The 25,183-nt window shown below is 40.4% G+C and overlaps 2 long non-coding RNA genes across 4 annotated transcripts; one reads left to right on the top strand and one right to left on the bottom strand.

The window, feature by feature from the left end:
• The first annotated feature begins 14,026 nt into the window (after positions 1–14,026).
• Positions 14,027–15,411, top strand: LOC113320979. Its single transcript, XR_003346385.1, has 4 exons — positions 14,027–14,263; positions 14,561–14,633; positions 14,716–14,851; positions 15,176–15,411. It is a non-coding gene; the product is annotated as an uncharacterized LOC113320979 (long non-coding RNA).
• Positions 15,412–18,384: 2,973 nt separating this feature from the next.
• On the bottom strand, positions 18,385–22,659 carry LOC113323633. Of its 3 annotated transcripts, none has more exons than XR_003347736.1 (7): positions 22,549–22,659; positions 22,109–22,244; positions 21,782–21,949; positions 21,282–21,388; positions 19,305–20,693; positions 18,986–19,101; positions 18,385–18,757 (listed from the first exon to the last, which is right to left on the bottom strand). It is a non-coding gene; the product is annotated as an uncharacterized LOC113323633 (long non-coding RNA). The 3 variants fall into 3 exon arrangements; XR_003347735.1 differs by having other exon boundaries at positions 18,386–18,757; positions 19,368–20,693; XR_003347737.1 differs by having other exon boundaries at positions 18,386–18,757; positions 19,368–20,693; positions 21,819–21,949.
• Positions 22,660–25,183: the final 2,524 nt, after the last annotated feature.

Here is a 25,183-nt window from a genome sequence, read left to right as displayed (position 1 = left end):
AGGGTTAATTGGTCTATAAATAGGGGTCCTTGGTCAATGTATGAGGGGCGGATTCTGGAGAAGAGAGAGAACTTTGTTTAGAGAGAAATTAGGGTTTCCTTGTATTCAAGAACTTGTATTTTCACTACTTGGAATGGTTAATCAATAAAGAATTTCTTATCCAAAACCTTTATCATGTCTTAGATCTGTTTATTTTTTTACTTGGGTGTGCTACTGGGTTTCCAGTAGTTACATTTTGGCGTCCAGAAACAGGAAATTAGATCGGGGATTCATCCTCATCTAAGAGTTTGAGAAAGGTTGAAATTGTTTTAAAATTGTACAAGTTAGAGATTTTGGCGAGTTGTTTAAAATTAGGGTTTTATAGATCTTGAACGATTCATTCGTGGTTAAGACTAGAAATCCAGGAGAGAGATTAATCCTTGAGTATTGCATCGGAAGATTGAAGACAAGAAATTAGTCGGAAGATATCGAACCAAAGACTAGTTGATGGCAAGGACACTAGATCGGGCGAGACACATGATAGCAACAAGGAGGAGCAAACGTTTGGAAGCGAAAAGGGGAGGAAGAATGGAAAGGGGAGAAACATCGATTGCAGGGGAAAGACAAAGCGTGAACCGACGACGGAATAATCAGACCGGTGAAGATGACTTTAGGGAAGGCTAGATACACACTTCTGACACGGACACCGCTGCGGAAGAAGAAATGACCCATGAAGAGTTGGAAGAAAACATTGATGAGGAACACATGACGTTGGAGCAGCTAAGAGAGACACTTCGCCTTGAACGGAAACGAGACAGGGATCTAGCGGAGCAGCATGCTCGACTGATGAGGCAAAACGATATGTTGGCACTACAAAGTCGGCAACTTAACGAGGAAGCAGCGGCTGATGCCATGGACTCGGAAGGAAACACGATATCGTCAGGAGAGAAAGAGACACGACAAAGGAAGTACGCCTACGAGGACGACGGAGGAGAGCGACGAAAAAGACAACGAAGAGAACGCAATGAAGAAAGATATCTGAGAAGGACGTTGGAGGAAACGAGATGGGAACATCAAAGACGAAGGTATGGAGAAGAAAGAAGGAACGAAAATGAGAGAAGGCGAGAAGAGGAAAGGAAACACGGTATAAACCAAAGACACGAGGAAGCAATCAGGAGTGGGGGAGAAAGGCGTAGCGTGATGAGAGGCGACCATCGCGAAGGAAACGGGGGAACCTAAGTCAAGAGGTTTTGAATGAGTTACGAGATATGAGGACACTGATAAAAAATTCACGAAGAGGTGGCAGGGTGAAGTTGGCAGAGGCGATAGAGGAGGCAGATAAATCTCCATTCACCTATGAGATAATGTATGCGGATATTCCTGAGAAGTGCGTGCTACCGACATTTTCAAGCATATTCAGCGGATCAGAAAGTGTTGTGCAACACCTGAAGCAATATACTTTATAATTGATCCAGTGGGGACGAAACGAAGCGGTACTTTGTAAGTATTTCCCAGCGAGCTTGACCGGAGAAGCGTTGGCATGGTTTGACGGGATACCAGAAAGGTCGATTTCGTCATTTAAAGACTTGCAGAGAATATTCCTAACAACATACCTAAGTAACAACCTGCTGAGGCCAGGAATCTAGACCTTGTTCAACCTAAGACAAAGACGAACGGAAAGTTTGCGAGGACTGGTAACGAGATGGAGGACAATGTGTAGCGAACTCGCAGGGCGATTTGATGAGAAATTTTTTATCCTAGCCTTCGTGAACGCCTTATTCCCGACCGACCTGTTGTACACCCAAATATTCATAATCCGGAACTCCTTGACAATGAATGAATTAAGGGAGTACCAAGAGGAATACATAGCGTTGGAAGAGAAGCATAGGCAAGTCAGCGAAGTAACACCGATTCCAGCAAAGGAAGAAAATTCAAGGATATTACCAAGAACAGTACATGTCGTGGAGGATGATCCGAAATATGATAAAGGGGAACCTTCAACCCCAGTTCCGCGAAACTCGTACATGTCTCAAGCGGAGATCAGAAGTGGATCGATCAACAGAGGTATGAGGAGTCAAGACGAAGGAATTATGAACCCCGAAGCCATAGCACGGGATATCAACAGAAGCAATCAAGGACCTAGGTTTGGAGAACGAAGACCAAATGTACCGGCCTTTGAAGATGTAAAGCTTCCTAGATTCAATACAACTGTGGAGAAGGTATGGGAAACGATAGTACTGACAGAAGAGATTCCACACCCACCAAATTTGGGAAGAGAACCGCCTTCGAGTACTAGGAGTCATGAATTTTGCAGGTATCGCCGGTTTCATGGACATCACACAAATGAGTGCCGAAACATCCGAAGGATTATACTTCGTCAGGTAGAGCAGGGTAAGCTCGCTAATACATTTTCTGGAGGGGTATGTACAACCGACCCCGCCCCCATCTCGTGACAATCAGCAAGTGTACCGAATCGAAATAGATCTGGGAAACCACGAACTGAATTGTAATTCGATAATACATTCAGCCAAGAGCATTCAAAATTTCCATGATAATATACTCAAAAGAGTACATAAGAGGGACTCCGAAGGGAATGAAATATTTAGTGTGGCGAAAAGAGGGTGATAACATTCTCGGCAAAGGACGTACCATATGGAGGAGCTTCACACACAGAGCCATTGGTCGTAACCCTAAATTTTGGGAAATACTCAAAATGGGAGGATGACGAAGTCAAAATTTGGGCAATAGACAGAATCCTGGTGGATACGGGGAGCTCGGTTGACATACTCTTTTATCATGCATTTAGAACCATGGGTTACAAAGATTCAGACCTTGTACCATCGACATATAATATATATGGGTTCAACGGGGTTGCGTCAAAGTCGAAGGGAGAATTAGTCGTGAAGATTTTCGCGGGCGAGTTGGAAACAAAAGTTATTGTTTGTGTGATAGATATAGACTCACCTTATAACTCTCTCATAGGTCGGCCGTGGATACACGGGATAAAAGGGGTTGCATCTACATATCATCAGACCATACGGTTTCCCATGCCAGGTGCAATAGGCGAGATCAAGGGAAATCTAAAGGATGCGCGAGATTGTATTGAAAAGGATGTCCACAACTATGATGAAAAACTGAGAAGGAAGATAGAACAAAAAAGGAGGGTATGCGAAGCAAGAAGAGCGGAACAACTGATGGTGTTCACCATTGGATAAGCGAGGAGCAGATTACATCACACAAAAGCATGGAGGAGGCAGATAAGATGACGATTGTCAATGAGAGGGATCGCGAGAAAACTCCGGAGAAGGAAATCCAAGTTGAGATAAAGCAAAGTGGAAAAACGAAGAACGGAAAAATAGTTGAAGGAAGAGAAGTAGTAAGGAGCGAGAAAGAAACCCCCATCGCCAAGGAAAGACGAACCCCGCTACAAGAGGTTGAGAAAATTGTTGAATTTCCCGGTCATTTTGGTAAGGAAAATGAGGCATGCGACGAAAACAAGAAGATGAAGCAATTAAAGGAGGAGTTCTACAAAGAAAGACGAAGGAAGGAAGACTTGGTAAGAGAACGAATAAGGCTAGAAAGGAAGAACGAGAAGCTCTTGATCAAGAACAATCACCTAAAAAGATAAAAAACGGAGCATAACACTCAAAGGGGGGAAAATACTTCCGGAAAGAAATTGGCAACTGAAGGACATCATGAGTATTGGCGAAATAGAAAGGGGCAAGGGGAACAAAATGAACGAGAAGATTTTAAAAGATCCATAGAAAGCATCATGAGGGAGTTCAGGGAAAAGGAATATCGTATGCAAAAATTAATGGTGACAAGGAGAAAAGGCTCATCGAGCAATGACCCAGTGACAGGGAGAAAATCTAGAACGCGGGAAGAACCAGAAATGATGAACAAATGTGCGAGAAGTGAGCCATCTAAACCATAAATAACAACATTATTTTCGTTGAAACAAAGGGAAAATGAAAGCTTGCGAAGTATTATGGCAAGGTGGGATACGATTGTTTGAGGGTGAAAACGGTTTCTGCTGATTTTGGTAATTTTGGGTGTGTGGTTGTGAAACGAATTTAAATCCTAAACAATGTACTGCAAGGGAGTACTTTAGATGTGAGAGATCAATCTGTACAAATCCGTCCTAAACTAAGAAATGGTCGTTCCAGACTTCCTTCGGTCACAAAGTGAAGGAGAAGGGTTGGTTTTGGGGAGGGAAGCGAAGAAAGTGTTGAGACCAGAATAGTTGATTCTGGAAGAGTAGTTGTTTTCTACGACTTGTATCAGAAAGTGGGAAGCTAACAGATGGAAAGCTAACCAATATTTTCTGAGTGTTGTATGCTCCTGACCTGAACTTGTTGTTCGGTGGAAATAGGTAATGCCTATTTATACAAGTCGAAGTGAAACGTACTCTGGTGTCATTAAGAAATGGAAAAGGGGTGCGTAAATTGGAGGAGGTGGTAAACGGTAACGCCTGGAATTGATATTCCATAAAAGAAAGTGTTTCACCATTACTCCCTGTATTTACTAACCGCCTCATCCTTATGATACTTTCTTATAACGGGCGTAGTGTACGCCGCACGCTGTTTACTGCCAAACCAATACCCAATGAGCATCCCCCAGTTTGTGACATGCGTTGATGTCTCGAGTGTTTTTATGGAAAGGTAGCCGTTGATTACTGCAACCCTTCGTTTGGTATCCAGTGGCATGAAAGCATGCTCGGTATGGCTTTAATATGGCCTGGTTTAGGCGCGACCAAAAGTTAGGGTTTTGGCTTTGTTTAGGCGCGACCAAACTAGGGCCAAAAGTTGTCATGCGTTAGATGGTAACGTTGGACGGCTATGATCTGCATCTTAGATGAAAAGGTGGTCGTTCATCGTTGCAGGCCTTCGTTTTGGCATCCGCATAGGGAAGGCCGGTATGGCGTGGCGTGGAATGCCATTGGCACATGTGGCATGGCATGCCTTGGCACGGTTAGGCGTGGCCAAAACTGGGGTTTTGGGCCAAAGGTTACCATGCGTTGTCTGGCGACCTTGGACGGCTAGGATTTGCATCTAGGATTGAAGGGTGGTCGTTAATTGTCGCACGCCTTAGTTTTGGTAGCCGCATAGGGAAGGCCGACATGGTATGGCGCGGAAAGGTGGTTGGCATGCCATTGGCACATGTGGCATGGCCAAAACTAATGTTTGGGCCAAAGGTTACCATGCGTTGTCTGGCGACCTTGGACGGCTAGGATTTGCATCTAGGATTGAAGGGTGGCCGTTGATCGTCGCACACCTTCGTTTTGGTAGCCGCGTGGGGAAGGCCGGCATGGTATGGCGCGACAAGGTGGTTGGCATGCCATTGGCACATGTGGCATGGCATTCCTTGGCGCGGTTTGCCGTGGCCAAAACTAGGTTTTTGGGCCAAAGGTTACCATGCGTTGTCTGGCGACCTTGGACGGCTAGGATTTGCATCTAGGATTGAAGGGTGGTCGTTGATCGTCGCACGCCTTCGTTTTGGTAGCCGCATAGGGAAGGCCGGCATGGAAGGGCCATGGCAAATGGAGCGGACGGCTTGGCATAGTGGGGCCAAGGAAGATTGTTGCGGACGGCTTGGTATAGTAGGGCAAAGGCAGAATGGTGTGGATGGCTTGGCATAGTGGGGCCAAGGAAGAATGGTGCCGGCGGCTTGGAATAGTGGTGCCAAGGCAGAATGGTGCGGACGGCTTGGCATAGTGGGGCCAAGGGTTTAGACGGCTTGGCATGGTAGGGCCAAGGCAATGTGCGGTTGGCTTGGCATGGTGGGGCCAAGGGTTTGGCATGCCATTGGTGCATGGTGCGGCCAGCATGGCTAGGGCCAAGGGTTTGGCATGCCATTGGCGCATGGTGCGGACAGCATGGCTAGGGCCAAGGGTTTGGCATGCCATTGGCGCATGGTGCGGCCAGCATGGCTAGGGCCAAGGGTTTGGCATGCCATTTGCGCATGGTGCGGCCAGCAGGGATGGCATGCCTTGGCGCGGTAAACGTGGCTGGCATGGCTTTCCATTGGCACAGTGGTGCGGCTGGCATGGTTGGCATGCCTTGGAGCGAAGATGTGGCTGACATGGTTTGCCATTGGCACAGTGGTGCGGCTGGCATGGTTGGCATGCCTTGGCGCGAAGATGTGGCTGGCATGGTTTTCCATTGGCACAATGTGCGGCTGGCATGGTTGGGGTGCCTTGGCGCGAAGATGTGGCTGGTATGGTTTGCCATTGGCACAGTGTGCGGCTGGCATGCCTTGGCGCGAAGATGTGGCTGGCATGGTTGGCATGCCTTGGCGCGAAGATGTGACTGACATGGTTTGCTATTGGCACAGTGGTGCGGCTGGCATGGTTGGCATGCCTTGGCGCGAAGATGTGGCTGGCATGGTTTTCCATTGGCACAATGGTGCGGCTGGCATGGTTGGCATGCCTTGGAGCGAAGATGTGGCTTCCATGGTTTGCCATTGGTGCGGCTGGCATGGTTGGCATGCCTTGGCGCGGTAGCATGAGAATTAGGGTTTTGCCGTGGAACATGACCCATGTAAAAAAAAGGGACCCCGGTAATTATTATGTAGGCATGCTGATTGATTTAATAAATGTGCTAATGGTCATAGTGACGTCAAGTCGGATGTACAGTTTTACGATTTTAACCCTAAGCTAAAAACCACCATCAACATTAAGTCCCTTGCTTAGCTCGGAACAGGAGCATTGTTGCGAGGTAAGCATAAGATGGTGACAGGCTAGGACAAAAAATCGAAACAACAAGTCGTGATAAGATGGTCAGGAAAGTCCGACTAACCTTTTTCGAGAGGTAAAGATAGTTTGTACTTCCCGTGTTGGAGGCCTTGCAGAAATTGTACTGGTGGTGCAGACCGTGGAATGGTGAGATGAAAATTGTCGGCTTAGTCTGGCCATGCATCACCTTGGATGGGTTAAGGAAAACCGTGACGCTGGCTTGGCGAGTTTGTTGGTGTTGGTGCGGCAAGTCATGGCACGACACGATGACGCAAGGCATGACACGGTTTGGTGAGGCAAAGCATGCGCGGACGGTGGTGCAAGGCATGGCACGGTTTGGTGAGGCAAAGCATGCGCGGTTTGGCGTGTGGGGCCAAGGCAATGGCGTGGGCGCTCTTGGCATGGTGATTTGTCTTCGCGGGCCCGGTTGCCTCTTTTCCTTACTTGACTCAAATAGGAAGTCCTTGCTTTATTCAAAACCCCGCAAGTGTTATGCCCGTAGAAAGGGGGCGTTATTCCTTCTCCTCACGTCACCTTGTCGGTCTTGTTTTTCCAAGTATCGGTGTTGGCGGCAGAGAGTAACAATGCAGGCAAGCGTGTCTTAAACATGTACTTCCACATTTTCTCACCAAACCCTAATTTACCTCACTAGTAGAAAACGGTTTTATTAGAATCTGATATCACGCCTCAATCCACGGCTAGTAGGAGGTTTTCCTTTTCGGGACTTCATCGCTCTGCTGGTTATAAGAGATGATCTTGAATCCTTCATTTGCACATGTCGTTCTGAAATCGTGTCTATCCTCTATCCTTTCTCTGGTTTTGTAGCGCATAATGGGATCTTCTAATGACAGGCATGTCTCCAATTTTTCGGGGAGCAACTTTGTAGCCGACCAAAACCAGTCTTCTTCTCATGGGGAGGCATTGAATAGAATTAAATCTTTGTTTCGTGAAGTCGGAGAAATCATCGGGACATACCTTTGGAGGAAGAACGGGAAGACGGCGAAGCATCCCAGTGCATTGGGAGGATTTGGTGCAACAAAACCTCTTCACGGTCCACTGTTAGGGCGGCACAGTTCACTTCTCAGTTGAAACGGCGGAAAACCGAGCTTGTGAAGCTTCTAGGGGAAAATCAACGTAGCTCCCCTGTCCAGGACGGTGTCATAACCCTTGATTATGATGAATAGGGAAATTCTTTTCGAAAGGTTGCTGGGAAGACTTCCGAGGAAGATGATGATGTCGCGTTTGATGAAACTGAAACAACTTTTGGAGAAGACGGCGAAACTGTTGTCGGTGGCATAGGAGAAGTCATGGTGGCATACAATGGGTTGGTTGCCGAGGCAGATGTTGGTAAAAAGACGGATGATGTTACTGCTGAGGCGACTTCTGGGTGGGATGTCGAGGCTGCTATTGTTGATGTGGCTTCCGGATGGAACCTTTGATGTCCAAAAGATTGTTGGGGAAAGTGTTTGAAAAAGATCTGACCGAGGCATTGACAATTCACACATTAGCTTTCTATGGCTAGCATCTTCTTCTTCATTGTTTCGATTCTTCGTTTAGTTGTCCTGACGCTTTGCAGACCCTTTTTTTTACCTTGTATTCGCGGTGACTAGTTGCGGTTTCTGTCTTTCAATAAAAACTTCTCATTTTTTGGAAGACCCAAGCCTTGCCTTAGAATGAGTTGGTGTTTCTGGTTGTGATTGGATGGTTAATGGATTCTCAATGAACTGGGATTTATTTGTTATATTTTTCTGAGATGTATGCTTTTTGAATAAAAACGAAACCCTAAAGAAGAATACAAACGGTACATTCATCTTGGGGAAATACTGAGCCACATCCTTCTTCAACTTCTCGTGAACGAGTCTAATCTCCACAAGGCTGGCCATGTGACGATTGACCTCTTTCGAAATAAAAATCGAAACTTAGAAATGAACCTCGGAATGAGGAAAAGGCACAACTGAAGGAGTGTGGAAGGCTCACCAGGTTCATTAAAGTAGAATGTTGTTGGAGGGATAAATTCATAGAAGCATTCAACAGTGCAGATGCATCTTGGGAAAGAAAGTCATCAACACTAAAAGTCACCAGAGATTCAAGAGCACGAGATCTCATGGATGGATCTTCGCGAGCCTTGTGGTAAATATCTTGCAGAAAATTCATGTCAGGATCATAGGGGGGATTGGACATCGTAGACGGGACCCTTTTCTTACCCTTCTCACGAGGGGAAGGCTTTTCAGGGTATTCCTCAACATGAACCACCAAAGGAGTAGGCGTAGGAGTATCATCAACCTTGGAAGAAGAAGTTGTACGGGGTGGAGGAGGTTGATGATGGAGAGGAGTAGGTAGACTTGGAGTAGAAACAGAGCTCCTAACTGTGGTCAAAGCAGCCAAGTCCAAGACTCTGCGTCGCCTTTTAGGCTCGCCATAAGAAGGAGCAGGTGGAGCATCAGTCTGCGAAATAACAAGTTCAGTAAAGTCGATAAATGAAAGGGTAAAAGTACACTAGATGATAACTTGGACGAGGTAAAAATACCTGAGCAGGAGAAGGGGGCGGAGTAGGATGGCCACGCCTTTTCCGTCCCTTAGTTAATTCATAAGAAGGTTGCTTGACAAGGGGAATGTCATCCTGCGAAGAATAGAGGGTTAGAATTTAAGGTTATCACGCCGAAAAGAAAGTGATGGGCGAAGTGGTTACCTGTTTTAGAGCAGAAGACTTAATAGCGACGTCCCTTTCCTTGTGATCTTTCCGTAGACCAACAACAGGCATCTCGTACTAAGTAAAAAAGAACAAGGATGTGAGAGCCGATGAAGCCAAAGGAAAGACGAAGGTTTAAGAGAATAAATGATACCTCGGCTGGCACGGACCAGCGAAGCTTCCAGGGGTCGCAGCCGGAGAGATGACGATGTTTAGAAAGAGGACCCGTTCTAAGAATCCCCTTCTCGTCGACACCCCAGACCAAGGGACCCCCACCACCAGAGGGAACCTCGCCCAGTCTTCGTCCTGCTCCAGTTTATGAAGATCCACGTTTAAAAGAAGAGCTTTGGACGAGGCCGAGATAGTCTCCTTAGTGAGATCAATACCCCACTCCTGATACTTTCTAGTGCTTGTAAACCTCGCGGAATAGTTAGCCGCGAAGGAGTCTGCATTGTAGTCGCGAGGGGTGAATTCCTCAGCCGTTGCCGGAGCCAGCGAAGTATCGTTTCCTGAGCGAATTGCAAACTTGTTGGAAATACGAATTGCATTACCAGAAAGTTGGAAGACCCCACACTGGAGCTTATACAAAATATCAAGGAAAACCGGGTTAGAAGGGTTGTAGAGAGGAAAAGATAACCCATCTCTGAATTGACCGACGGTGACAATCATCTTGTCTGCAGACCAAGTATCGGATTGAATCCATCGGTAGTTCAGTTTCATGTCTTGAGTTGCATAAATAGAGGGAGTTACAGAAGAATCAATGGCAGAGGTTAAGGTTAAACCCATCTTTTGAAAATCTACCTGGAATTCCTCCAAGGTTTTGAGTGAGGTAGGTGTTGAAACATTCTTTGGAGCCATGACGATGAAGGAAAAGTGAGAAAAGTGAGAGAAAAGGAGGGTAATGATAGGAGCAGGAAAAAAAGCAGAAGGAGAAATAGCTTGAGGTCATGGGAAAGAGAAGGAAGAAGAAACCCAAACTAGCGCTAAAACGAGGTATTTATAACAAGAGGAGGATTACCGGTAGAGCAAGTTGTCGACACGTTCGAGGAAACTTGACCGGTAGTAATCGGTTACCAGGAGAATGTGGTCACGTGGAAGCAAGAAGGTGGAGAACGTGGAGGCCAAGGAATATCAACTGGTTCGTATTCCATTCTCATAAGATTCGAACGAAATAAGAAAAGGCAAAATGTAGGTATACAAAATAGGTTCGCCACATGGCCGCACAGGAAGGCATGAAATAGGACTGAAGAATCTCACTTAAAGATCTTAGTTAGTGACTTGTCAAATCAAATGTCAGAATTACCTCGCCACTAACTAATAACACAAAGCACGAAGTATCATAAAACGAAGTACCTCGTATAAAGAATCTAAATTGCGAAGAATCAGTTGGAGTACCTGGCAAGACACCAGCCGCGAAATAAAGATGGACGAAGTAAGGTTACTTGGTTAGAAAGATAACTTGTGAAGTAAGTAAATTATGGAGCAAGAAAAGAGACAGCTGTCCCGACAAACACCCACAGTTGTCATCGAAAAAAAGGGTGAAACTTCATGAAAAATGATATGGGCGAAGTATAAAGCACCTCCACGAGAACCTGACGAGGAAAAATTAGTTGTACACCATTAGGGTTGATTGGTCTATAAATAGGGGTACTTGGGCAATGTATGAGGGGCGGATTCTGGAGAAGAGAGAGAGCTTTGCTTAGAGTGAGAAATTAGGATTTCCTTGTATTCAAGAACTTGTATTTTCACTACTTGGAATGGTTAATCATTAAAGAATTTCTTATCCAAAACCTTTATCATGTCTTAGATCTGTTTATTTTCTTACGCGGGTGTGCTACTGGATTCCCAGTAGTTACATTCCCTTTTTCAATAAGAATATTTTTTTCATTTTTTACTCATTTTGATTTTCTATGAAAAATGGACCATGAATCTAAATAGGTGCGTCTGCTTTGATTTAGTTCGGATTGTAAGCAACTCACTCCCATTTCTGCAAAAGAGTTAACTAAAACAAACAAGTGATTTTAACTCCTTTTGCAGAAAAACATAGTATAATGTTTACCAACCCGATGAACCGTCCAAAACTGCCTCTCATTTGAATATTTGGTGTACTGATTGGCCCTTGCTTGGATTATTCAAAACAATTAGTCTAGATCAATATAGAGCTTCAATACAGTAGTCTTATTATCGTAGTCAAATGCAAACATCTAACTTCATGGAATAGGTCCATAACAATGAACCAAAAGCGGAGCCATGATTGAAAGTGGGAGGAACAAAAACAATTTTTAATGCTTCCATAGAAAATTTCATGTGGACAAACAAGAAAAAGGGAGACATATGTACAAAAACTAGGGGAGTGGGGGTTGTTTTCCACTTTTCTCAATCATGATAGATGAGCTAACAGTCGCCATAAACTTTGATATCAAGCAGAAGAGAACACCTTTATATTGCAATACATCTCATATATATCCTCAATCGTAACTCTCTCTATCTAGATATATTAGACTGTTAGATTCACGAAGATTTTTACACAACAGCGATGCAAGGAGCATCAAAGGTTAGGACGACTCTGTTGGTCATCATGCATTATATAAGAAACACCTTCACCTTGTACTCCTTCACAACTTTCTCTTTAAATCTCTCCATCTCTCTCTAGTCGATCATCATTTAAAGTGCCTACTTCCACAATGATCATTGAAACACTAGATATCCTGGACCAAATCAGAATGGAAATTCAGGAACCCATACTCAAAGACCAATCAAAACCAGAAACTGGCTGCTGATCACTACACCATATTTGCAGATTAGCAACGAATATTCGCAACAGCTTAATAGCCGTTGCGAATTCGCAACTGCTCACAAATTCACAACGGTTCTTTAGTTGTGAAATTTGTAACTGCAGAATCAATTGCGAATTTTTTAATGGTGTTGCAATTCGCAACAGCTGACCATTACAAATGTGTGTCCTGCTTGTGTGCAAGGTAACACCAATGTTGTACGCGTGCGAACCGGTTGCGTGGGTGGGAACACCAGTCTTATTTTTTAGCCCAAATATGTAAAATGGTTTTACATGAGAAAGATTATTCCACTCTTTTTCCTTGTCATATACCTAAAATCCAACCCTAAACTTATCTTCTTCTTTATCGACCAGGAGCAGCGCCTCCATCTCTCTCTCTCTCTCTCTCTCATTTCGCCTCATTTCTATTTTCTTCATCAACATAAACGAGATCGAAGATCCATCGAAAAAATCCATCAATAACATCAGCTCTTCTCTATTCTCTTCATCAACACTAGCTGAATGCGAAGATTCATCACCTCTTCTCTATTCTCATTATCAACAAAATCCATCAACAGGATCAGTTCTTGAGATTTGTTGTGAATTGATGAAGAATAGTCAATGAGGATCACCAACAATATTCGAGGGTAATTTTGTGTTGTCTAAAGCAATCAGTAATTGTACTGAAACTCGAGATTTATATCTCTTCGTTGGTATGTGGTTGGTAAGGGAAACCCTAATTTTCTGTTTTTCTTTGATTTTTGCTGGTGGTGGTGTGAATATTAGGGATTTATCAAATAGGGGATCTTTTTTGATTGAATATGTTGTTAGATTTATGGTTCAATTGATTATTTTTTGCAGCTGTTAATTCCGGAAATTAGATCTTTTTTTATTGAATCTGTTGTGAGATTTATGGTTCAATTGATTATTTTTTGCAGCTGTTAATACCAGAAATTTGTATAAATGGGTGTGTATACTTATCTCAGCAATGGATTTACATACTTGAGTAAGTAAAAGAATTTTTACCCCTGGTACGCTTGTAAGAGCTTGTGAGATTGATGTTGAACTGTAAGATCACATAGCATCTGTGTTCTGATAACAACAAATGTCTGGACTTGGGGACTGATGCTCAACAGGTAAGTTCTTTCAGTATGGTTTCTCTTAATCTGGTTGCCATTTTTGTCTTCCAGGATTCATATATTTTTTATCATCGATAATACAACTTTGTTACATCTACTGGATTAGGTTGATACTGGTTCCGTCGACACCAAATTTAAAGTTAGAGGAGAATTAAATTTGGGTTTCAGAGGGTGTTCTCGGGTTAATTTCAATAGTGTTATAGAAGTTGATTAATCTAAATACCAAACCTGCAGTTTGAGGTATATAGAAATAGTAGTTCAGCAACTACGTATGTTTAAGTTTCTTTATACTACAATTTTTGATGAAAACATCTTTTGTTTTTTTGCTTATAGTGTTTTTGTCATTGAATAGGACACACCAACAGATTTGAATTACATTGGTTGACGTTTAACTAACACAATGACTTTCATCATTTCACCGAGTTGGGAAAGCAAACGTGAAATGCATCTTCATATGTTTTGTTTACTTTTGTTGATTGATATTGTTGCTGAAGCAGTAAAGAAAAGGTGTCATGCAAGATGTAATGTCCTGTGGCCAGTAGTGGGTATGCGAGCTAGCGTATAAATGACGTATTTGGTGCTCAAAGAACTGATCCATGTTTTCTTTGTTTATTCTTTGCCAGGTCTCAAGGGATTGGTAGCTTCAATCGTATTTGATCCCAATTCCCATGTCCTCGGGCCTTGGTCTTGGTGCTGCCTTTTCTGGAGTAAATCTTGTCACTGTAAGTTGACTATTAGAGTCAAAATGAATGATGGCTTTGATTAATTTTATGAGAATTGTCTCTGGCGTTCTCTTTTAGATATTAATATGTTTGAAGATTTAGTAGAGAAAGTAGAGTGTAGATGTCAAAATGTACTCCTGGATCTCTACATCTTTTTAACTCAGGAAGTAACTCCGGATGCACAATGTGGAGTTCTTGAGTATCTCTAGATCCAAACCCTTGATAGAGGTGATTGACCTTGTCTTGACTCCATTCTTGAAATTGTTGTGCATCTGAATCCGATGGGTGTATATAATTAGAATTTCTTGTTGTGAATATTGTGATCCTTTCTAATTTATCGGTATAACTGGATAAGAATCAAGCTTCCCATACCTTGATAATGACTGCTCCATTTGATACTTTTGTATTCTTTTGTTCTGCATATGAAAGTGAGAGATGGTCTAAGTTCTGCTATGAGGAAATGTCTGCTGATCCAAAGTTATAATGTTGCTAATAGTGCTTACATCATTCTGTTTTTCTACATAGATTGTGGTTTAAGACGAATTTAAAGCTCTACAAGATTTGGTTTGACATGGGTGGATATGCGAGAATGAATAAGGTAATTTGATTAGCAATCCATTTCATTTAATTCAGTTTCTTCTATGCATCGAGTATCATACTTATGTGATAGTAAACTTTAGATCTTGAAGGAGCTTCACAAATCTTGTCGGAAAGAAGATGGGACAAATGATTAAAAGAAGGGAACTCAGTTTTTGGAAGTGTATGCTATTGAGATCCAAACGTACACACAGACAAAGAATTGTAAAAAATCTCAAGGTAAGTGTTGGGATAGGTGTGCATTAGGTTTTGTTAGTGCTGCGTCATGTATAAGTTGATAAAGCCTCCTACTGCAATTGAATTTTATCTTCCAATGGCGTACATTTACAAGGTTTTGTAGACAACAATTGGAATGCAATTCAAAAATGGTGCTTACCTAAGAAAAGACTGGTAGTTGTTATAGGAATAGTTACAAGATTTGGCAGTCAACAATTGGAATGCAGTACTGCATATGAATCATTCCTTTTATTTTATAACTCATTTGTGTTTTTGTCTTCATCTTCCTTTCCTGTTTATACTAATCTTGCTTTTTTCTGGATGCAGCACAATTGTTACATTGTTACGACATAACCTTAGCGTGCATTCCATGGAGGCTTCAAGACAATTAGTGGGGACTGGGGAGTGAATCTAGGATTGCTTAAGTACATTTGGAGGGTGCAATGTGGTGATGATGCGCAACGAGTGAGTAAGAAAGATTTACAATGTTTAATTTAGAAATAATGAAAGTAATCTAAAACATAGAAATCCACATGATTGAACTTATGCAATGTTTAGATATGATGAAAGCTTACGGAAATATAGGTATTTAGAAGAATTGAACTTTCCATGCTGTATAATTTTAGTAAGACTAGTTTTTGCATTCTTGTATATGTAAAGTTCTGTTTATGTAGTGTTTTGGCCTGAATTTGGCCTGGAAATGTTGCAGGGAACTCTTGATTAGGTCAAACGACGACTGACTAGACTTTTTTTCTGTTGCAAAACATTTAGCAACGGATCAAAGCTGCTACTAAATTTTGAACCAGAATAATAAAAGCCGGTCCGGCTATCTGGAGTCGTTCTAAGTTTTTTGGTTTCAAATTTCCCAACGTCTACTGGACAGTTGCGAAATGTTAACTTCGCAACGTCTATAGGACAGTTGCGAAATGTTAACTTTGCAACTACTAGAAGTTGTTGTGAAAAAAATATAGCTATTGCTTCCAGTTGTTGCTAAACATGTTTGCAACTGCTAAACCGTTCCGAAGTCGATGAAAAACAGTTGGGTGAACCCAAAACAGTTGCGAAATATTTCGCAACGGCTTCAGAGATGTTGCGAAATAAATGCAACGCCGCCTTTCGCAACCGCATGGTTCTGTTGCAAGTCCTGTTTGCAACAGCAGGCGCCGTTGCTAAACCCCAAAAATGGTGTAGTGTTTATTAACTGCGCCATAGTTTTTTGTGGTGTTATAAGTGGTCCTCTCTTAATGAGACTGTACTATCTTCATGGTGGTAGTCGTAAATGGCTTAGTAGTTTTCTGCAAACTGCTGGTTTCCCAGTTCTCATATTTCTGTTAAGTCGAAATCGTTAACACAAAACAATGATCAAAGTTCTTCCTTTTTTATGGAACCAAAGTTGTTTCTTTGGAGTGCCATAGTTGGAATCGTGTTTGGTGTTTCTTATTTCATGTACGCATTGGGTTTATCTTATCTTCCAGTATCAACTTCGACAATTCTCTTTGCAACTCAATTGTGTTTCACAACATTTTTTGCATGGTTAATTGTGAAACAAAAATTTACAGCATTTATTATAAATGCAGTGATTGTAATGAAACTAGGGTCGGTGTTATTGGGTATTAATATCAATGGTGATAGACCAATTGGGGTATCAAAAGCTCAGTACTTGATAGGGTTTCTTATGACGCTGGCTGCTGCTGCTCTAACTGGCCTCGGGATGCCTTTCATTGAACTTGCTTTCTGTAAAGCAACCAGGAATATTACTTATTCTACTTTGTTGCAGTTTCAAATCACTCTTGGCCTGTTTGGAACCTGCCTGAACCTCATTGGGATGCTAATAAATAAAGATTTTCAGGTATGCTAACTTTTATAGGGGGCTTACAGCCTTTTTTTTTCTTCTAATTTTTAATTCATCCGCATAAATAAAATTCTGTTGAAGTTTGTATCAAATTTGTTTTTCTTTGAGGAGTCTAATAAATATGAAATTTGATTTGTCTCACAGGCTATACCCAGAGAAGCAGACAACTTCGAGCTTGGGAAAGTCAAGTATTATATGATAATATGCCTGACTACATTGACATGTAAATTATCAGGAATTGGAGTCGTAGGCCTAATTTTGTACACAAATGCTCTTTTCAATGGTATATACGTATCAGTTCTCGTTCCATTCATAGAAGTTGCAACGGTCATATTTTTCCATGAGAGGTTTACAGGATTAAAAGGAATGGCATTGGCATTATGTCCTCGATTTTCTCGTGTGTTTCATTATCACCCACTTTATTCATCATCTTGTATTCTCCATAGAAATAAGAACGACGACGTTTTTTTTTTCTCTACTATTACTGCTGTTGATGATGATGATGATGATGATGATGATGAAGACGATGAAGAAGATGATGATGATGAAGTTTTTGCATTTTCTTTTTCGTTTTTTTTTGTTTGATGTTGGTGTTGAAGATGATAAATACGATGAAGATGATGTTGCTGATGATGAAGATGATGAAGATGATTTTGATTTTTTGTTGAAAACGATGATTTTGTTGTTGCGGTTTGAAGATGATGATGAAGACGATGATTTCTTCGTCACTGCTGCTGCTATTACTGTTGAGGATGATGAAGACGATGAATTTAATTATAATGAACTATGTTTTTCTTCTTCCTTGCTGTTGTTCATTGATTATAATGAAGTAAGTTTTTTTTTTTTTGTGTTTTTTGATTAGGTTCACTTGAGATAATGAACTTTGTTTTGCATATAGGTTTTATTAGGAGTTCATTTGAAAGAATGAACTCGGTTTTCATATAGGTTTTATTAGGAATTCATTTGAAAGAATGAACTTGGTTTTCATATAGGTTTTATTAGGGGTTCATCTGAAAGAATGAACTCGGTTTTCATATAGGCTTTTATTAGGAGTTCATCTGAAAGAACGAACTCGTGTTTTTATTCATACTAGTGAAGTTTTTGTTGTGTGTTCATTTGAAAAAATGAACTCTAGTTTTGGTTAGAAGTTCATCAAAAAGAATGATCTGCTACAAAAAAAAAGTAGTAATTCAACACGGAAGGGTATTCTGGTCCATTTTAATATTTTTAAGTAATTATGGACCAAACAGTAAGTGTGTTTTCCCGCTGGACCAAATAGTCTTGGGACCACCTAAAAAAGGACCAAACGATTATTTTCCCGAAAGAACAAATCTGAATGTGCCCGTTTTTGAGGATTAGCAAAGGCTGCACGCTGTTGCAAAAGGGACTTGTAGTCGTTTCAAACTTGGCGTTGTATTTTTTCGCAACAGCTTGACGATGTTGCTATGTTCTTGTCACAACAGCTAAGTAGCATTTGCGAAATTTAGAACCAAAAATAAATTAGAACGGTTCCATTTATCCGGACCCGGTTTTATTATTCTGGTTCTAAATTTGCTAACATGTTACAGACGTTGCTAAATTTGTTTGCAACAGAAACAAAAGTCAAGTCAGTCTTCTGTTGACATTGTCAACAGTTCCCCGCAACATATTTTCAGGCCAGAATTCAGGCCAAAACACTGAAAACATATAAACAAAACTTTACATATACAAGAATGAAAAAACTAGTCTTACTAAAATCATACAACATTCAAAGCATGAACAATTCAATTATTCTAGATACCTATATTTTGGCAAGCTTCCATCAGATCCAAATTAAACACTGTATAAGTTCAACTATACAGATTTCTATGTTTTAGATTACTTTCATGATTTCTAAATTAAACATTGCAAATCTTCCTTGCTCTCACTTGTTATCGTATCATCACCACACTGCACCTCCAAAATACTTGAGAATTCTTAGATTCACTCCCCACTACTTGTCTTGAAGTCTTCATGGAATGGACGGCAAGCTTTCAGCTCCTTCTGGATATATCGTGCCAACTATATAATTGTTTCATCTAGCATCAAAACCAAGATGAAATCTAGATTAACTTCATATTTCAAGGCAATTGCAAAAAAAAAAAAAAACTACATCAACTTCAGATCTCATACTTCAACAGATGTAAGTTCTGTGAAATCTACACTTTAAGTAATGAGAAGAAGTCTAGCTAGTTAAACGGAACCCAGCATTAAAAGCTCCAAAACCCATATTAACAATTTCAAGGATGGAGTCAAGACAAGATCACCTCTATCAAGGGTGTGGATCCAGAGACACTCAAGAACTCTATGTTGTGCATCCGGAGTTGCTTCCTAAATGAAGTAACGAACCAGTTACGGCACCATTAGAGTTATTCTTCAGAACCTTTAGAAATTGAAACAAACAAGATTGTAAGTCAACAGTACACAGAGGGGTGAAAACATGACAATAAGAAAATGTGATAAATGAGGCGATATCACCTTCTTACAAAATGAAAGTACAGATAGTAATTCATCTTTTATTACAAGTTCAAAAATAGAGGAAGGAAGTATCTGAATCATTAATAACAATAGTGAAAGAGCTAATACGTTGTTGTTGCTGGAGTCTGTAAATGATACAAAGATGACGCATCAGCAAGAGTAAACGTTCACCTCAAAACGGATGCTACAAGAAACGGAAATTTAAAATGAACACCAGCTAACTACTAGGATGTCCTCAGTCAATCCATACATAGTATTCTGCTTCCTTTCCTTCACCTGCAGTACTTTCACCCGACACTAAAAGTAACTAATGAGTACAGACTAGTGGGAGTTTATATATCGAAAATGGAAAATCACAGGTGTTCTATAAAACAAGAAGAACACAATATAACAAGAAGAGAAAAATAGAACAAAAAAGAGAGAAACAAGGAGAACATGATGAAACAAAAATAAACAAAGAACACAATTCATCCTTATGAAGAGCCACCCAAGCCATGATTCTGGTATTATCGAACACACAAAATAACAATCAAGTGAGGTATGCATACGACTGGATCTCCCAAATATAATAGTATATATATCGAAATGGATAAATTACCGCCCTACTAAGTAATATCGAAACGGATGAGTTACCACCCTATTATATTAATAAACATAATCAAATAATATCAAAACAGATGAATTACCGCCCCTACTCGACTTACCAAAGAGCTGTTGGGAAAAACACTCCTCGCATGATAACCAACCAATGCATACCACACAACACTCATCAATAAAAAAAAGACACACTTGCACAAAACATATACATCCAGTAATTTAGAAGTAAGAGTGAGTGACCAGAAAAAACAAAGCGATTGCGAACAAATGATGCAGTTAACAGTTGCTAGAAATTATGTCTAAATTCCCACCTTGTTTCCGTCTACCACGACCTCCAGCAAACGAAGGTTAATATATACCTGGTATATTCTCTTCCAACTAATCAAATTATACCGGTTTTGAGTACATGAAATTTTTGTTCCAGCTTTTTATTCCAGATAGCCAAAATTGGGGCAGTAATGTGTACTAGTAAAGGGCACGTGCGCTGCACGTGTTTTCGAGTTGAACAGGTATACCTAAGTACTGCTGAACCATTTAGAGAGAGTCATAACAGTAGTACAAAATTAGAAAGGACTTAAAGAGGTAACCATCGATTCCAGACCCATTTACTATAACCACCAATTCCGTCCACTTCCTGCAACTGTTGATCGAGCATTAAAGCCTGATACATCTTACCAGTAGGGAATGTTGCGTTACTCAACGACTCTTCCAAACCTGGATGGAAGTAACGTAGTTTAAGCAAATCCATACTTTCAGCCAACATAATCCTTCATAATTCTTCATAATTCTGGCGTAAGAATTCCAAAGGAAAGGTCCATGACACACACTCTCTATTATGCACTGAGAATAAGATGAAACCTTCTACACTCGCATTCCGTTGGCTTCCACCATTCTCTTAACCTGCTTGCATCATCATCAGAGGTTAAAGTAAGATGCGATAGGAGTTAAAATTTGTGGAAAGCCAACTTTTTTGAAAGTATGTGCAAGGTAACCAATTGCTGAATCAGACTGTTAATCAATATAAGAAAGCATAGTCAAAAGCTCGATTTCCTGATGAATGTAAAAAAGTACGAAGTGGCATATGACATATACATATATATCAAAGTGTTAAAAACTAAAAATGCCACTTATTCAAGCTGAACATCACTGAATAAGAATTTAGCAAGCGCCAAACGAAGTTTATTATATTAAAATCTAAAATCCAATTCTGACTCAAATTCTACACCTATTAGGCGTTTCAAAAATCTGCTATGTTGAATTTGTGTTAAAATATGCACACCACACATCCTAAGTTAGTAATTTAGAACATATCGTATAGGTTAAAATCCCTCATTTATAAATACTCTACTCCTCTCATGTTCACGACCAACCAACGTATATTCCATGTGCGAAATAAAAGTTCAGGCTTTACATGTTGCACCACAACGTAATCGAAAGTCCTACCAAATACGGCATTAACAGGGGCCTTTCAAGTCAAAATCTTCATACCTCCAGTTGAAGAACATCAGTGACGCAGACATTCGAAAATACAATTGGTAAAAAAATCACTTGCATTCTCAGATTGCCTTTGCTGCAAATCCACCACTTCTTTTTTCCTGGAGTGTAAAAGTAGAACAAAAATCAGTTACTATACGGGCTAATACCGTTCAAATGCTCTTTAACCGCAAGTATACTTGTAATATAGATACAGCTGCCAAAGATGGCGTTTCATGAGCCAGCAAAATTCAGTGTATCAGATGTCCAGCATGTATGTAATACATTGGCAGCAATGTAACTGATTTTTCATTGGGTTGCGCCTACCAAAAAAATGCCTACTCCATTGGTAATTTTGAATCAGCTGAAGCAAAACAAAACCCACGTGGCACAATACTTAAGGCTCAATTTAGTCATACTCAAATTCAATTTTTAACAATTGTAAAGAAGTATCAAAAATTCAAAGAAATGTTGAGAAATAAATTGAACACTGAAAAGCTGTGAGAGAGCTTTACATCTTGCCATCTTTGGGATGTATATACTAGTAGTCACCTTCTGATGTTCACAACCATTACTGCCAGCTCCTCCGTATCACCACTACTATTCTCTTTCTTACCCATACCATCTTTTCTTTTGCTGACGCCTTTTTTGGGTGGAAACACATCGATAGCTCTCTTGAATTTCTAGCGGAGTACAAAATTTTCCGATTTTAGTAAGCTCAACCAACCATTCCTATTGGATCTTGTTTTGCTGCTAACTACATATATGGATATCAAGAACCTAACAGATACACGTAAGTCTCAAAGGCCCCAACAATTTAGTAGGAAGCTTATTAGACATACCTTTCAATCTTGTAACTGGTCAAGCCTGATTTTGGGTAGGAGGCCACTGTAATGAAGGATCATACACATCCTTGCTAAACGTGAGTTGAACTTGTTGGTGCTATTGTTGCTAATTATAAGCTGTTTCTGCGATTCCCTGTGCAAAGTCATCAGAGACCTTATTAAGAACCTATGTTAAGTTACACCAGCAAATCGAATCCCTGTGATCAAATTTTTTTCTTCTCAACAAATCATCGAACACTTTATGTACTTCAATTCACATAAAAAAAAAACAGGATTGGAATTAAATTCAGTTGAATACACTTCAATTCTCACTACAAATCGAAATTACAAAAAATCCATTGTTTTAAAAAATCAAACTCATATGCGAAAACACCAAACTAACTCATAGAAATCAAAGCAGAGAAGACATAGATAGAAAGAGAAGTGAGGAACGTTACCCTATGAGATCAATCGTAAGTGAGTGCTCAATTGAATGAAAATCTCATACATCTAACCAAGTCTTTCGGCAATACCATTTGATCTCTGTAATCAGAAAATAAATCAAATGAAACAAAAGAGTGTTAAAATATGAGATAAAATCCTAATCCTATAGACAATATAACCATTGTTTACTTTGACGAATATAACCCTGGTTTATTTTTACTTTGATTTTATATTAGGGGATAATTCTGTAAAAAGGGCTTAAATGACCTCTTCGCTTAATAATAGTAAAGATATTGGAGTAGTTCACATGGAAATCTAGATCGAGCAATAACATTCTTACGTTCTTATTCTAAGTCAATTTGTGTAGCTTTTATTTTCGAAGTATAAAGAAAGAAAGAAAAAATAGCAAGAGATCAAAGCTATTTTCAACAAAACAAGTTATTAAGTGTTTACTCAATGGTGTCAACAAAATACAGGTCGACCAACAATCAGAACACAGAAAATACAGTTTACTAATTGTTATGTAAAGCTAGATACAACCCCTGATAATATGTAAAAAGTCACAGCCAATAAATCAGATCTTTAGCTCGAATGCCATAAGCTTAACTTACTTCTCAAAACGACATATACTCGTGTTGCAGCGCAAGGAGTTCATCTGGGATAGGCTTAGCAGCAGCCTACAAGAAAGGAAAAGAAAAGCCCCATCAAGTAGTGAAAGTAGCAATAGAATCAGCGCGAGCCATCGTTACGTATTAGTTCAGATTCAGGGTAAAAAGGACTCACTTTACTGTACGCTGCACAGGTTCTTACTATCAGGATCGTATGCATTCCATCTTCGTCAGGAATTAAGTAATGCTTGATGCTCTGCGGTTCAAGATGTTGATCAGTCACAAATTGGCATTTACTAAAAGCTAAACTAAAAAGAGCATGTTGATGGCATACTTTAAACTTACCGTACGAAGCTTATGATCTTCGAGGTGAGTTGACCCAATAGTAAATGACCAAGTGAATCAATCAGGACAGTCGAAATCTCCAATGTCCTCACTTCCAAGAGGAAACTACAGTAGCAACACATTTTTCCTTGGTATGTGCAACTCTACTATGTGTTTTATTCTTCCTCGCACAGGTTGGGATCAAATATTGTGGGATTGTAGGCAATTTTGTGTATAAACTGTAATGAAACAAACAGAGAAGAATAGAAATGAGAGAGGAAGGATGCAAACTCAAGTTAGGCAAGGATTATATCCTCTAGCCTTAAAGACAGATTCACCCCACACTGGTGCTTACGGATTATCGATGTCTGTCTCCCAGGATACAACGACTTTCTTCTCGATGTAGTAGCACTCCAAACTAGAAACCGCGAACCAAAACTTAAAGTGATGAACTCTCTTTTTAACACAAACTTTAGAATACAAGTAGAATGATGATTAGGTTTTTAATTGATTGATTCTAATCTAGGCGTGCAGGGCATTTATTGATTATCTAATACCTCTTCATTGAAGCATCGCGACGCTTCATGGAGTTTTGTTCAAGGATTTCGTATGAAAGATCAAGTCCTTTCACGTTTGGGACGTTTCAATGTGGTTTCCAAATTTGAAACTAACCTAACTGACCGAATCAGAAACTTAATTGGGCCAAACCAATTAACTCTAAAACCCAACTCCATAAGGTACTAGACAACTAAGATAAGGGATTTTCTATTCATATACGAAAATTCTATCTAATTTTCCAACAATACAATCCTGTAGAAAAAATGCTGCATAAATCTTACCCTCCCAGAGTCGGCCAAATAAGATTCAACCTAACCAGTGACACAATCAAAAAACTAGTGGCTATATATGGAGTTCAGTCTTCTACTGGTTCTTTTACATAGAGAGTGACACAACAATTGTTGTTTATGTCTACACAATGAAAATAACAGCTGTTATGACTGAGTTACGTATATGCAATTAGATCATAAATGATTCCTGATAGGTTTTTATTCGATAGAAAGGAGGAAGACATTGTGATTATAATTACAATCACGATCTGTAAAAAGGCATTTAACCTAAAAACCCACTGCATCGTAACACCGGCCAAACCTAACACTCACAAACAACAGCAACAATTGCCAAACTGAATTTTTGTGGGGATTATTTTTGCCAGAGACCACGAAATTTAGGCTGGTTAGAAAACAGTTGTTTTGAATGAAACGCTAATTTTACCTCCAAGAACTTGGCGTTTTTAGGTTCATCAGCATCCCGCTCAGGGCCGCCATCGACGGTGAATTTGTTACCCTCAATTCCACTCACGTGTTCATGTTCAGCAACGTTACCACCAAAACGAAATAATAGATTATATGAAACTAATATGGAAACAGGACAACAGTTATGGAATATGCAGTACTTCAAATTTACTTACCAAAACGAAAGCTTCCAAGGATCGCAACCCGCGAGGTAACAATGCTGGGGAAGAGGACCTTCACGAGGAACTCCTTTCTCGTCAACAACCCAGATAAAAGGTCCCTTACCACTAGAGGGAACATCAGCCAATCTTTGTCACAAGGGAAGCGAAGTCAGTCATCTCGCCCTAGTTTGATAGGATCCACATCAAAGAGGAAAGCTTTGGATGGGGCAGAAATAGTGTTCCGGATGAGCTCGATACCCCATT

The sequence above is a fragment of the Papaver somniferum genome, chromosome 11 (assembly GCF_003573695.1).
Source record: "Papaver somniferum cultivar HN1 chromosome 11, ASM357369v1, whole genome shotgun sequence".
Classification (NCBI taxonomy): domain Eukaryota; kingdom Viridiplantae; phylum Streptophyta; class Magnoliopsida; order Ranunculales; family Papaveraceae; genus Papaver; species Papaver somniferum.
Note: the sequence above shows the minus strand (reverse complement) of the source record. Positions and strands in the feature narration are given on the sequence as shown.